At 49.8% G+C, this 14,551-nt stretch overlaps 1 protein-coding gene across 7 annotated transcripts in view; it reads left to right on the top strand.

Annotated features, from left to right (window-relative positions):
* SAMD4A (sterile alpha motif domain containing 4A) overlaps positions 1–14,551 on the top strand; it is a 106,524-nt gene that overhangs the window by 46,786 nt on the left and 45,187 nt on the right. The window lies entirely within an intron of this gene.

Here is a 14,551-nt window from a genome sequence, read left to right as displayed (position 1 = left end):
AATAGAATAGAATAGAATAGAATAGAATAGTTCAGTTGGAAGGGACCTACAATGATCATCTAGCCCAACTGCCTGACCATTTCAGGGCTGACCAAAAGTTAAAGCATGTTATTAAGGGCATTGTCCAAATGCCTCTTAAACACTGACAGGCTTGGGGCATCGACCACCTCTCTAGGAAGCCTGCTCCAGTGTTTGACCACCTTCTCAGTAAAGAAGTACTTCCTAATGTCCAGTCTAAACCTCCCCTGGTGCAGCTTTGAACCAGGTTATGGCACCTAGACCTTCCCCATGGTCCCCTACAGCATATAAGCTGCTACTCCCGCCAATTGCATCTGTATTTTTGGTTGCTCATCACCTTACTGTTTATTTCCAACTTTGCTTCTAGCCAAGAAAAGCTTCTAGCACTATTTCTGAGGATCCAGCAATACGCTTTTCTCTCTGCTCGTTTCTGCACGCTGTTTGCAGGGATGTGATTAGGGCTTGAGGCATTGCAGGAACAACTGACAGTGACTGCCAGGAGCGGTGAGGCAGGATTTACCCACTGCAAAATCCCAGAGAGCGTTGCGTAGCTCTCCTAATTTACTAGGTTTCTGCACGTTTACCACGGTGTCGCTGTAGATTGGCTCGGACCCGGTTGAGGAGCACGGTTGCTGATCAGCTGTAATCAATAGCCTGGAGGGTAAGAGAAGGGTCAGCAGCTTCCAGAAATCCTGTCGCTTCTCATGTTCATCACTTCTGAGTAGTGTAGGTTGAATCTTTCCGTGTGGGTTACTGCAACGTGTTGCTGCTCTTCAGGGGAAAACAACAGGATGCACGGGAGGGGATTTTCCTCTGCAGGAAAATCTGTACCTCCCTCTCCCTCCACAAAAGTACCTGGTTTCCATTTTGCTGAAAATTTCTTCCCAAATATTACAGGATTTGGTCAAGAAAATGAAATCTCAAATGTCAGTTTGGTAGTTGAAAATGGACATTTTAGCCAGGCAGGGGGAGGAGGAGGAAGGATTTTGGTTTGAATGAAAACTTGCATTAACTGGTAAAAGCTTTTCAGGTTCCAGGTACTAAGAAGCGTCGAAGTCATCATTGCTCGGAGCTGGGAGAGCGGTTGGTTTTCTGTATCAGCCATAAGGCTCAAAAACAGTGTTAAATGGAGATTTTACAATCGAACAGAAAATGTTGTCCCACTGGAGCCTTGCGATATTTCCCTAGGTGTTTAAGGATAATCTTCACTTTCTCTCCTCTTTTGCTGTCCGCCCTAACGCTGGTGGTCAGCGTTGATAATGCCAACGCTTGGACCACCAGTAGCTGTTGGAGCTACATCAACCGCTCTCAAACATCCCCCAATGCCCGTTAGTATATAAACAGTGACAAAACGGGGCCGTATGAGTTTTTTGGGGTTCCTCAATGTAGTTTTGAGGACTTTCATGGGCAGCAGCAGTTATGGGAGAAGAACCAGTGCCTTCAGCACCGTGCATGGCCAAACCAACCAGCCGAGCAGCAGGAACGTGTAATTGCAAGGACCAGCATTCTTCTTTGTTCTTTAAGTTAAATGTCCACGTTGACCCGTGTCACATTGTGTTCACGGTGGAAAGAGCATCACGGAAACCTTCCCGGTGAAATAGCCGTGACTGCAGTGCCGCCAGATCGTTTTAGCCCCAACCCCCCCCCACGAAGTCTTGCAGCTCCTGGGAAGTTTTTGTGAAATATAAGTAAAAATTGGGCGAACAGCAGTTTTATTCTGAAGGAACAATGTCACTCTTTGTTTTGAGGTCCTGCAGCATTTCGTGGGTATACGAGAAGCAAAATGTGAAGCTGGTTATAAAGGAAAGACAAGCCAGCTGCCTTTACGTGCCAGCCGCGGGCAGCACTGAAACGCAGTGAATTCCCCGGTGAAAGGTGCATTTTAAGCCGGTGTTTCTGCCCTGTGAGTGCTTGTTACAGCTGGCAGAGATACAGGGAGTCAGCTGAGTGTTGGTACCGCTGCTCTGGTACAAGCTGTTAACTGGTGAGAGTCAGCTCTTCCAGTCCACTTTTTTTTTTTCTTGGTTTGTAAAAAAAGAGGAGTTTTTCACATTCACTTTGCTCTGAATGTCTCTGTTGTAGATGCACAGATTTTTCCCGTCCCCCCTAACTCAGCCCCCAGCTCTCCTCCCCTCCCTCCTCTTTGACGTTTGCGCTTCAGGGCAGGATCAAAGTGGGTGAAATTAGAAAGTCTCCTCCTTACCGTGACTCATCGCTGGCTTTGGTCAAGTGCTTTGCACTGGGTGATGTGAATAGCAGAAAGGGGAAGGGATGGATGTCTGCATTGCCTAATTCCTCCCGAGGCTTCTGCACCCAGAGCCTGCAGCGTGGGGGGCATATCTGCTCGTCCTCGCTTCACAGCCAAGCTATCGTAGTTTTCTGTTCATCGTACTTCAAAGCCAAAGCAAAATATGTCCGTTTTTACCCAGGGAGGAAATCTTGTTGAATATGAGATCCGATCAGATCAATTAAATTATTTTTGCTTTTATTTGCTGCAGAGAGTGTGAAGCGATGAGCAGCCAGGTGTTACCCCAGGCTCCTGCAGGGCAGAGAGTTGTGGCCAGCCAAAGCCAGGGCTTGATTTTTACACCTCAAGCACTGCACAGAAATCTTCTTTTTTTAAGTCCTGGGTACGTTTTCCCTGTGAGGAGCTTGGTAGCATAGCAGGCTCTTGCTGTTCAGTGTGTGGGGTGCATGCAGCAAGAGGGGTTTCCCCGTACAGATGTTCTCTGTTGTCTAACACTGGTTTCCAGCAATAGACTCCATGCTCCTGTAGCTCCTGAGGTTCATAAGAGAGCTGAGAACTGGGCTAAACCTCAGACCAAACCACAACGTTTCTCATCTTTTAAAAAAAAAAGTCCTGGGAGAGCTGCGCAAGCTTTGAGCAACCTGGATTTGTGCAAGAAGCCAACTCATGACAGAAGGAGTTACCTGGGGGGCAGGAGTGCTCTTCCCACCCGCCCCAGATGCTTGTGAAAATCTTAACAAAGAAGGGAAAATAATTATTTCATTTATTTGGCACAGAGGCACAGAGTCAGCCCGTTAGCCCGCACCATGTGCGGTCCTCCTGAGTGATGCTGGACGCCTTTGGCCGGGACATGGAAGAGGATCCAAAGTTCGTCCGGAGGGGTGGGCTGAGGTCCCAGCACAGCGGGGGTCCCCCGTGGCCTTGCTGTGATCTCGGGGCTTGTCCGTGTGCAGCTGCGGCTGGGGGGTCTGTACAGTCACCCCAACCAGGAGCGTGGTGTTGCACGCTCAGACCCACCTGAAGAAGCCAACCTGGGGCCACCAAGGAGGTTCTCCCCTCCCAGCTCCTCTCTGCTCCAGGGAGAAGCGTTGTTGAGGTGTGCATTCAACTGCTTCAGGTTCAAGGTGCGGCGTTTCGAAACATCAGGGCCAGCAGCCATGGACACGATGTTGCCCACAACCTTCTCCCTCCAGCTCCTGATCTCCTCTTTCTGCAGGGGCAGGACTGGGGGCAGCTCGGGCACAAGGGGGTTTTGCGGCATTTTTATGCAGCATTTTCCTAAGAGCAGCAGCAGACCATGACGGTGACTTTTATTCGTAGCACTTAGATGTGTATAAAAGTAAAACTTTCCTTAAAACTCCTCTCCTTTTTCTCCAGGCATTGCATTTCCTTTTAATATGTGGAAACTACATTATTGGCCAGTGCAGTTCCAGCATTTATTTTTATTTTTAACATTTCCATGTCTGCTGTGGGACAGGAAGCAACGGTAGCAGTCCCTAGCATCCAAAGATAGGAACCAGTTTGTTTTTATCTTTACTTTGGCCACGTTAAATTTTGCTGAGCACGTCTTGGATGTTTTGCTGAGCACCTCCAGGATGCTGGACCAAGCCCACCACATTCAGAGAGAAGTGAATAATTACTACTTTGCGGTGGTAACGTGGGGAGGAACGAAAAAGTGTTTGCAAAACGCTTGGAAAATAATGACAGCCCCCAGTTTTATGAGGGCCGGTGTTACAGAACATGCTCTAGATAGCTCGTTAATGCTCGGTGATTAGAGGACCGGACAAGAAACACCATTTCCAATGGCGCCCGATTTGGACTTCCTTTAAGAAGGGAGTGGTGAAAGGGAGGGCTTAGCCAAAAATAAACGAGCATCTCAAAGGCAGATGGTCCTATTCACAGACCTAAAATTACACCAGCGGAGGGCCAGGCAGGATGAAAGGAATTAGCATCTGGTAGCGAAGGGAGGGCAGCGTCGCTGCGCAGGGTGGGTGACCAGATGGCCCGGGCTCTGTCGCATGTCCTGCAGGCGGTTTCAACCTTTCCCCGCTTGCAGACCTCTATATATTATTTTTTTTTATTTTTTTTTTTCCCCTCCGAGGAGGTGCGGATTCCTCCAGAGCAATTGTAGGCTCGTTGGCAGGAGGCTCACGTCTCCCAGTTACCTTTTATGGACCTGTTAACACCCTGCTTCTGCAGCCACTGCAAGCCGGAGCCAGCGAGCGCCGAGGAGCCTTGGGCTCAGGCTGGGACCTTTCAGCAGCGCGGCACCGCAGTTAATCGCAGGGATGGGCACGCCAGCCCCGGCGGGGGGAAAGCCCGTAAAGGTTCAGGCACCTGCTTTCTCATATGCAGCCAGTCTCATATACATATGCAGCCGGTCACCTAATTTCCGTGGACCCCTTGCGTTATCCTAGCTGGAATTAGGTGCGATGAGCTGCAGGTTGTGGTCGCTCCGGGTGCTTGGGGCACTATCCTCCCGCATCCCGGACGGATGCTCGCCAGCTGTTCCCCGGAGCAGCGTTTCGGGGTGCAGAGGGGCCAACGCTTGCTTAAAGGATCGTTTTCCCTTCTCAGCTGGAGCACCAAAAGCCTTTTGTAGAGCCGTGCTGTGAATCCCATCAGCAGCCCGATCTAGGTTAAAATGACCTTTTTTAGTTTCTCTCCCCCCCCCCATGTTATTTTTAGCCTGGAGGAGGCCGATGACCTGGTTCATGGCACAACCCCACGAACGGTTGCGTTGGAGCGGTAGGGACGTGGAGCCTGGTGCACGTGCCGGCGTAAGGGGAACCCCCTGCACCCCATTCCCTGCCGCAGTCCTGCGCCGCAGGTCACCGCACGTGCAGTTCTGCAGCGTGGCTTCAGACAGAATCACAGAATCACAGAATCGTATAGGTTGGAAAAGACCTTTAAGATCATCGAGTCCAACCGTAAACCTGACACTGCCAAGCCCACCACTACACCATGTCCCTAAGCACCTCAGCCAAACGTCTCTTAAATACCTCCAGGGATGGCGACTCAACCCCTTCCCTGGGCAGCCTGTTCCAATGCTGGACAACCCTTTCGGTGAAGTAAAATTTCCTAATATCCAGTCTAAACCTCCCCTGGCGCAACTTGAGGCCATTTCCTCTCGTCCCATCACTTGTCACCTGGGAGAAGAGACCGACCCCACCTCTCTCCAGCCTCCTTTCAGGCAGTTGTAGAGAGCGATGAGGTCTCCCCTCAGCCTCCTGACAGTATTTGAAAACTCATACGGTTTAAAAGCCCTGTTGCAATGCAAGAGAAAACCTAAGGACTAAGATGTAAATCCCTTCCCCCCTCCTCGCGTATATGGGGGATTTGGGGAAGGACTGGATTTGGTCCAGGGTTTGTAAATGTTAATTGTACAATATATCATACCATTCTGCAAAGGACAGGGCAGAAGTCTCTGGAAGAAGTCGCTGACTGGTGGGGGTTTGCCTTCCTACGTAGCCACATTTATTTTTATTTTACTTTTGAGCTAGTATTCCAGGAAAGCCCATTAAAAGCTGGCAGCCGCCTGCTAGCGAGCAGCTTGCCGGAGCTGAGCGCCGACGTGTGATGCCGGAGGAGCCGTGCCGACGGTTGGGGATGACTGATGGCACGAGGTGTCGGTGGAAAGGAGGGGAAAAGGGGGATGTTCTCACTCCGCTGAACTTCCTTCCTTTGTGTTTCCTATTAAGCCGAGGGAACCGCGCTGATGCGGCTGCTTTTGCAGCCTTCCAAGCTCCGATTTAATTGTGGATGATTTCATCCTGGCCTTTTTATGTTGAAGCCAGTGGCCTGCGTCATGCAGCAGTGAATTTAGGCAGATTTTATTTGCATGTGAGTCATTGAGCTTTTCCAGCTGAATGTCACCAACTTGGAATTTTTGTCTGATTTTGTTGTTGTTTTTGTCTCTTGGTGTTTTTCCACCGGGCTTTTTCCCTACCCCTCGCTGCCTGCACCCCCCCCATCCCTCCGCAACCCCCCCAAAAAAATAGGAAAAAGCTAAATGTGAGTTTGAGTTGGCAGCACGAAAGGACGGGATTATGAATGTTCGGGGCGGGGGGGGGAAGGATGCTTTCTGTCGCTGGGAGGGAAGGACCGAAGCCAAGTCAAATTGAGGGCTCTAATTTGGGAGCGGTGTTATTACAGGTCAGAGGGAGTCGGTTACTGGCTAAATTGGGAGAGCTGTCACATGCAGGAGCTGTAAATGCTGCTCACATGGCTGGGGCACACGGGCTCTTGGGCAGCTCAGTTTGATTTTTGTTGACAACGCTTAAAAAAATAAGTTTAAAAAAAAAAAAAATCTGTTTATTTTCCCTCAAAATATAGGCTCCGTAGCAGCGGCCCTCTGCCTCCGCTGCCTGCTCGTCCCAGCCCTCGCCTGCCCTTTGCACAGAGAGTTTATAAATAGAGCAACTCCTCCATTATGTGCAGCTTCAGTCTCTTTATTTTTATACTGGAATCTGTTCAATGATTAACAGTTTAAACCATGTGCTGTATATCAATACCTTACATACCCTTCATAACTTATTTTTAGTATTATTTTTCCCCCTTCTAAATCCTTTATCCATGTTAGGCAGCGCAGTTAGAACATTCAGATAATTTTTAATTATTTTTATTTCAGCCTTTGAAGAAACTTGCCTGCGTTTCAATTGAGCTTTTGCTAAAAGGCTTTTTGCAATTGAAATTAAGAAGCCAGAGGAGTATTTCCTCCGTGCCTGTGGTTGTGCCTGTAGTCTCCTCGCTTGAAAGCAAGGAGGATTTGGGCGTTTGTATGGATTAGGCTCAAAGAAGAGATACAGAAATCGCATGTTTTATTTCTTTGGCTTCCTGCATCCTAGGAAATTCCACTGAAAATCTGGATTTGAGGGCGTGCGGAGGCATATGAGCAATATAACCCCAGCATAAGTGAAAGCAGGCAGTGAACTCATTTCCCACCTGCACTCCCATGTCCCAGAAGCAGCAAAAACCAGCAGTGTTTTGCTGTTCCTGAGCTCCCGAGCTCCAAGAAGTGATGGGACTTCTGGAAGCGATCTGCAGCCCCCTGTTTAATTATACTTTTAATCCTTGGTGACCCATCCCGTTGCCGTGGGCCAAGCTGCCTCTGCAGGCCGGCTAAGCTCAGCTAAATTTGCACGGCAGCCAACAAAAGCCACTTGACCCAGGATCTCGTCGGGATATCTTTGCCCATCAGACCTGGCACGGCTGCTTTGATATTTCTGTCTCCTCGTTGCATGCACAAGGGCTGATGGATTCCCCTCCGCTCCTCCCATTACGGCCCGAGAGCAGCAGCTCCCCCCGGGACAGCATTTTGGTGTAATTTCTGCGGTGATAGCTTTCTTCCACCCACCCTCTATGGATGGTGCTCCTGCCTTCTGCTGCTCTCCTCCACCAGTGGGTAGAGGTGGAGAAAGACCTCACTTGATGGTGTCCACACCGTCGATGGTGCTTTTGCAGTTTTGCACGCTCTCTGGTGTCAGGTGGGACCCAGGCAATATTTTCCTGTGCTTTCAAAAGACCTTTCTCCCCATCTGAGGCTTGGGAGCATGATGCCCCAATGCCCAGGAGCTTGTGTGCTCCAACAAGTAAAGAGAAACCGGGGCTGTGAGTCCTTGTCCGGTGTCAGGCTGGCTTCACTCTTCAGGACAGCTTCGTAGGAGGTTGGTTGGTTTGCCTACCAAGCCTCTGTCCTCCTCCTGGCCTTTGGGTGAGCAGCAAGGAGATGTTACCTCATCCTTGGTGATGCCCCATCTGTCTCTGAGCTCTTATTTCTGACGCTGTATCATTTCCTGCATTTTTCTATCCCAGCGCTGAGCACTCGGACAGAACTTGTGGGATTTTCACTCTTGTTTCACACCCCTTGACACCGCTGTCATCAATGTAGTCATCACTCCATAAGACCGTGCCGGCTGGACCACGGCTTGTGAAATTGATGAAGTGAATTCATTTTTCCCAAGGTGTTCTCCATGCCGGTGCCGGCCACGTCACGTTGAGGAGCTCAAACGCCGTTGTACATGCAGTGTAGGTTCCCTTGGCACGTCTGGGGCTTTTGATAAGATTTCCCAGTGTGTCGTCTTTGCTCTGAGTCAGTGAGATGCTCTCAGCATTGCAAAGCTCTGCACTAAATTAAAAGTCATGTTGCTAGGGAGTGTTGTGATAATACATGGTATTACGCTCCGTAGCAAAAATGTGCAACAGATACAGCCTAGAAAACAAATCCATAAAACCTCCCATCAGATGCGCGGTATGAAAATCGAGTGTACTTCAGCTTGGTATTAAATACGTCGTGGAAAAAGACTCCCGCTCCTTCTGAATTTCCTGAAAGTCTGCTTTGGGCTGAAAACCGTAGTGGCTGCAGCCAATTTAGAGAAGGAAAAATCCCCGCTCTTGTTGCTGTCTGCAGAAGCACGCTTAATGATCGTGCCATGCGATTCTCCAGTGCTAAAAATATATTGCTTCTGGGTTTGTACAAACAGCCTCCTAATAACTGGAGCTCTGGCAAGCTCACGAGGTAGAGGGGGAAAATAGTGTCAAAAATGTGAAAATCTTTTTTCTTCCTACTCGCTCTGCAGCACAGCAGAGCCAGGCTCATCTGTCCTTGCGGCTCTCGGCGTGAATTGAGGGATGTTTTGTTGAGGGATCTCCCGGTTTGTTGTGCTTCTGACCAAAATAACGGGCATTTTGCTCCCTTTTGAGTTTACGACTGGGATGGAGAGCGCTGAGCTCCCTGCCCTGCTGCTGTATCTGCTGGGGTGGTTTCATCAGCCTGTTTGGGGTGACGGGATGAGAAGATCTGATCAAGGGCTGTCTTTGGGGCTGCCTTCAGTGCCGAAATTCCCAACTCTTGCTAACGCTGTCCTGCTGTGAGATCAAGAAGCGCAGTCCGAGGTTGAGATGCTCAGCCTGGGGACATCCTTTCCAGTCATTTCTTCCCCACAAGGCAGGGACCGATGCTACAAAACAGACACTTGACGGGGCTGCCCTTGCTTTGGAGAGCTTGATGGAGAGGGGAACTGCCAGTAATAAACAGCTGAACTTGCTGCCCAAGGAGGACTGCCTTTAAAAGGGCAACGAGTCAAGTAGGGTTCATGTCTTATCCCCCTCAGGGTTTTTTGGGTTCTTTTGTTCGTTTGTTTGTTTTCCCCAGAAGCTGCACATCGTATGGTCGCCTGCTTCTTAGCCTGGCTTCCCAAGAAGAGTTGCAAGAAATTGGCTGGTTTTCAAAAGTGCATTCAAGATGCAGCACCCAGCTCGCTGGTGCTCATCCACATCCACCTCACCTCCAGGTCAGGCTGCCTTTGAGGGTAGCCTGATCAGAGGGCTGGGACACCTCTCCTATGAAGAAAGGCTGAGAGAGTTGCAGTTGTTCACCCTGGAGAAGAGAAGGCTCTGGGGAGACCTTATAGCAGCCTTCCAGTAAAGGGGGCGGATAAGAAAGATGGGGACGGACTTTTTAGTAGGGCCTGTAGTGGTAGGACAAGGGGTAATGGTTTTGAACTAAAAGAGGGTAGTTTCAGACTAGATATAAGGAAGACATTTTTTACCAGAGAGGTGGTAGATGCCCCATCCCTGGAAACATTCCAGGTCCCGCTGGACGGGGCTCTGAGCGACCTGATCTGGTTGAAGATGTCCCTGCTCATTGCACGGAGGTTGGACGAGATGACTTTTAAAGGTCCCTTCCAACCCAAACCATTCTATGATTCTATGGTTTGTTTCAGAGCACTGCCCAGCAGGAACATGCCTTTTATGAAGCACAGAAAATAAGGCCAACGATGGCCAACATGCTTCTTGCAACCCAGCTGTGCCGGCAAACCCGTCGAAGCTGCCTTGGCAATGAGTGTTGAAGAACTCGCCCGTTGCACGCAGGGGGATGCTGGGGGCAGTTGCAAGAAGGTTGTGTCTTCTGGACAGAATTGTTTTCAGTGGTTAAATTTGCACTCTTACATTTAACAAGTCAAAGGGATATTGTGTAGTTAATTTACATGGAGCTTCTTAATCTCGGCCATTAAAGATGGAGAAGATGCTCCTTCGTGAAGTCCTCTGTGCTCCTGTCAGTGCTGCATCCTGCAGTATAATCAGAAACACGTTGCTTTTGATGGCTGTGTGGCTCTTGCCTTTGTTTTTCCAAGGAACCAGTATAGCCTGCAGCGGGGACTTCCCCGGCCACCTCCTTTTGCAGAACGTGCTGTGCCTATTGCTCCATTTTTATGGCATCTCTTCCCTGCGTCCACACTGGTCTGTTCACCTCCCCTCCTGCTCGGAGCTTCTCTGCAGCAGCCACTCGGGTGGAAAAGGAACATTAGGAAAGTACTTAATGTATTTTTAGCCTCTTAGAATGTGATGTAGCTGCTGGAAACACAGAGGAGAGCCAGCACCATGTGAACCGAAAGGTTGCAGCGCATCACCGGCAAATTTTCTGTCGACCACTGGTGCTCCTTGGCACCGTTGCGGAGCTGGGGTGCAAGGTGGGTCGTGGGCGCTGGAGAAGGGAGATTGTGCACATGCCTTGCATGATACAAGGTGCAGACTGTCTATCTGTCCTCTCCTTATGGGTGCTGATGATCAAAAGGTCCTTCTGTCCTTCAAAGAGGTCATCTGCACTTAGATCTGCACAGAAGCCAACCAGCTAGGGAAAGGGGGAATTCAGACCGAAGATGCTGGGGTAGCCCTGAGCCGTGCAGCCGCCTTGGACCTAGAGGCTCATAGCTGTTGGGGTGGGTGCTCCAGGAGGGAATGCGCAGAGCCCCGATTGCCACGAATGGCAGCCCCCAAGCCCTCCTGGTGTCCAGGGCTCATTTGCAGACCTTCTGGCTGCTCCCAGCTCCTAGCCAAGGCTTGCTACAGGGAAAGAGCTTTGCTACTACTCCCCAAATTTCTCCCCAGGTTGGGCCGTTAGACCTGCTTTTCCTCTGTCCCACATCTTCTTCTGCTTTTCCCACATTATCCACCGGGACAAGCGGTTTTGGGGACCTGGGAAGAAGCGTTCCCCGGGATGCAGAGCTGGCCTCTCCCGGCCGCTGCAGCGTGGAGACGCAGGAGGTGCCAGGAAGCCACGGGTGCTGGATCCAGCAGGCACGATGCTGTTTGGCACGGCTCCCGTTGCCTTCCGATGTATAGGATTAGGTCCTCCGGCTCCGTGCTGAGGTCAGCTCTAGCACAGGCATAAATTCAAACCCGTCTGAACGTAGCAGGGGGAGGTTGGTGGGGTTTACACACCGCGCTGCAGCCTCCCGGCCCATAGATGTGCTTAGAAACATCCCCGGTGTCTTCTTGCCTGTATTAGCTGCAGTTTTGCATCGATTTTGGTGAGACGAGGAGCAGGATTCAGGTTCACTGGCACTTCAGTGTCAGCTTGCATCTCCATCTTGTGCAATTGGCAGGTCTGCAATAACCTTTATCGTCGAGACTTTTTTCTTTTAATTAGTGTCGGTTGCAATAACAAACAGGCACATGCTGAAATTCTTATTATTTGGCCTTTCATGGAGGGAGAAGGCTGCCAGGTTTAACGGCAAGGGTATTGATGTGCCCTGGATGGGGTACAGAGAGGGTTTCCAACAGGGTTCTCACTTTGTTTTCTTTAATGTTGGTCTTTTGAGTGAGGCTGATTTAGGAAGAAAATGATGTAAATTCGCCCAAACAAAGTCTTGTGAATGGGTCGGTGTGCAGGTGCTAATTACTGCAAATAATAATTGAAATCCCTTCGTCTGGAAACATGCTGCAGTTCACCTTTGGTGAAGCTGCTGCGGTGGGAGCCAGGGCAGAGGTTCGCATCCGCAGCATCGTTGGAGAGAAGATCTGTGTGGTAGGTGGTGGGGAGTTGGACCATCTCGCAGACCAGTTAATCCAGTTGCAGGAAGGCTGGGACCGGCAGCAGCCTGCCCTTGGTCGATATGCTCGGTGCAAATTCGGACTTGTGGTTGAAATATCTTTGGTTTTTGCTCTATTGCTTTAACTTTGCTGCAATCTACCCTATGTGAGATGGGGTATGGTCTCTCCACCCCACTCATGCTTTTCATCAAGCCAAACAAGACCCAATTCACGTGGGTGCTGGAAGTCATAGAGCCAGCAGAAGTGTTGTCATGGGCTCAGGATTAATGAGCATAGAGCCACGACCTGTTAGAGACAGGATATTTAGCTTCCGCTAAGCTTACCAGAAACAAGAGTGGAAGGTGACTTGAGTACTGAGTCCCAAGTCCCTCAACCTTCACTTGAGAAAACGCAGGACATCAGGGAGCTCTTTAATTCAGACCAGAATTTATCCTGAAGCCAGATAAATTCAAGCTTAAACCAGAGAAATTCAATTGGAAATGAAGGCAAACTGAAGTGTTTGGGACACACTGGAACAAATAGCCGGTAGACGTAGGCTTGGGGTGTGTCTCTTGGTGGCCATTCATGTCACGGGAGATGTCACGTTGGCCAAACAGAGGTTGTTGGGCTGTGTTCATATGCAGGGTCAGGTTTCTTGACCCTTTTTGCTCTGAAATGATGAAGACACTCATGCAGCTGTAATAGGTGTTAGATACCGGCACTGACTCTGGCAATGACCTTGGTTGCTGCAGACTTTGGTGATTTCGATGGAAGTGCAGCATCTTGCGTGCATGTACGGAGGAGCTGGCGGGCAGTGATGAGCTGCTGGGCCTTTATGCAGCAGGAGGAGTCCGGGTGCTGATTTTTCTGCCTCTGCCAAAAAAGTGGGTGCCTCCACGTAGCTTTGCCCATTGCCCGGAGCTGGTGCCGCATCGGTAATCCAGGAAATGGTGAACAATGGGAGCCTCTTCTGGGAGCTGCTGAGGAAGGCCGCCTGCAAAACCTTCCTGCAAACCCAGAAATAGCCATCGCTTGCATTGGGGCCGCCGATTTCAGGCTTGCTTGAAGCAGTTGCAAGCTGCCTAAGCACGGATTGGATTTCTGTTTTGCTGTTGGCCGTCCAAGGCATGAAAACCTCGGTGTCGTCCATCCCTAGGAGAGCTTGGTTGCCATCCAGGAGCACCCAGTTCGTCCCTCCAATCCCTAATGCTGCAGCGTGTCACTTTGCAAGATCAGGGATGCCAGCCTAAATTTTTGGTATAAACTCATGTGTTTTCTCCCCGAGTACATCTGAGAGTGCCGGTCCGTTCAGCCCTGCTGTGAAGGTGCTCTGTTTGGTGGGTGCCCTTCAGATGTGCACATCTAACTCTTAGTCATTTCTTGCTTGGATAAATTATCTGAATGGGCTTTTGAGAACTTTTTATGGAAAATGTTGTTAAACTGAAAACAAGGGCGTAACAAAAAAGTAATTTAAGAGCAATTTACTGACAACTGGAGCCCTTAAATGCAGACTAACCATTGTGGAGCAACGATACCAACCTGCTATTTGAACGTACTCTTTGTCACTCAGAAAGTCCTTGGGCAGTTTGTAAAACACTTCCAGTCTTTAATTGTTGTCCTTGTTACTCATGATAAGCTGTTGTCTAGCTCATAAATTACACATCATTCATCTCGTCGAAACCTCAGTCAACATATTTGTCTACTTCACTTGTGAAATGTGATAAGTCGTATATGACAACGGGAGGATAACCCAATTTCTGCTTTCAAAACGAAAAGGTTTATCTTGGCTGGGGTTGGTTGTTTTTTGGGGTCTCTTTAAGCACTTGAGAGGTATCCCACATTGCCGTTGTTCCCTGGAGACATCTCGCCTCGTGAGACACACGCGTTCGTGTGCCTGCGCTGACAGCTCTTCTCGGCCATCCCTCCGGGCAGGGTCGGTGTTTTCGAGGTGGGGGCCAGAGGTCTGTTTGCAAAAATCAAAAACAGAAGAAAAAACCAGGCAGTTAGGTACTTCAGGGTTTCTAAACGCAGGCACCAGTGTGCCGCCTGCCTTGGTTTTTGCAGGCGTCCACAGGGACTGTGTGTATCCCTGCCTTTGTCCATCCAGGCTGGCTTTACCTTCGGAAAATGGCAACTGTTCCCGGTACATCATTATCAGCTTCAGGAGCTCCACGTGTCTCGCTGGCGGTTGAAATAACCCAGTCATCTATCAGGTTCAAAGTAAAGGCAAGAAGGTCCTTCACGTAGCGCGGCGTTAGAGGTGGATCCGTCGCCACCGGCCATGAAGGCAATTAACAGTTTGCAGGGATCCAGAAGCGACCAAGCAAACTTGTGACGGAGAAGTCTGATGAGCACTTATTAAATCGACAAACATCACCTCTTTCTCAAGCCAGAAAGCCCCTGTTTCAGGGATAGCGTTGGACCTATTCATAGCACAGCACAGGTTTCAGCCTTGGAAGCGGGACCCGGCTA

Source organism: Ciconia boyciana, chromosome 6 (assembly GCF_034638445.1).
Source record: "Ciconia boyciana chromosome 6, ASM3463844v1, whole genome shotgun sequence".
NCBI lineage: Eukaryota > Metazoa > Chordata > Aves > Ciconiiformes > Ciconiidae > Ciconia > Ciconia boyciana.
This window is presented reverse-complemented; position numbering and strand designations above follow the sequence as displayed.